Source organism: Colobus angolensis, unplaced genomic scaffold (genome assembly GCF_000951035.1).
Source record: "Colobus angolensis palliatus isolate OR3802 unplaced genomic scaffold, Cang.pa_1.0 Scaffold244, whole genome shotgun sequence".
Classification (NCBI taxonomy): domain Eukaryota; kingdom Metazoa; phylum Chordata; class Mammalia; order Primates; family Cercopithecidae; genus Colobus; species Colobus angolensis.
In genome coordinates this window covers 2,867,826-2,868,739 of record NW_012115644.1, presented here as the reverse complement: position 1 = coordinate 2,868,739, position 914 = coordinate 2,867,826, and positions in this window count along the sequence as shown.

Sequence of the window (914 nt, the reverse complement as noted above, 5' to 3'; positions counted from 1 at the left end):
AATAATAATAATAATGTAAATGTTTGGCAAAAACACATAATCCTTCAGGTTAATCAGAAACATTTAAGAAGATTTATTAAAAATTATTGAATAGCTAATATTTTGGAAACCCAAAAAGCATCTTTTCATCCAGAATTATTGCGAATCTTATCCTTTAATTTAGAAAATGTTAGGGACTGAATGTTTGTGTCCCCCTCAAAATTTATATGTTGGAATCCCAACTTCCAATGGGATGGTGAGGCTTTGGGGAGGTATTATAATTAGATTTTGAGGATGGAGCCCTAATGACGAGAAGAGGGCCCTTCTAAGACAAGACATGAGATAGGTGATCTCTCCACCACGTGTGGATATAGCAAAGAGATGGCCATCTGCAAACCAGGAAGAGACATGGAATCTGCCAGTGCCTTGATCTTGGACTTAGCTTCCAGAACAGTGAGAAATAAATATTCAAGCCACTCAGTCTGTGGTAGTTTGTTATAGTAGTGTGAACTGAGACAGAAATGAAATTCATAAAGACAGTGTTAACTTCTCTTTTTTTTTGAGACGGAGTCTTGCTCTGTAGCCCAGGTTGGCGTGCAGTGGCACAATCTCGGCCCACTGCAAGCTCCACCTCCCAGGTTCACGCCATTCTTCTGCCCCAGCCTCCCGAATAGCTGTGACTACAGGCGCTCGCCACCACGCCCAGCTAATTTTTTGTATTTTAAGTAGAGACAGGGTTTCACCGTGTAAGCCAGGATGGTCTCCATCTCCTGACATCGTGATCCGCCCATCTCGGCTTCCCAAAGTGCTAGGATTACAGGCGGGAGCCACCGTGTCCAGCCAGATAGTGTTAGCTTTTCTACAACTGGTTTAGAATAGTGTTTAACACATCTATTTTTTTTTTTATTATACTTTAAGTTCTAGGGTACATGTGC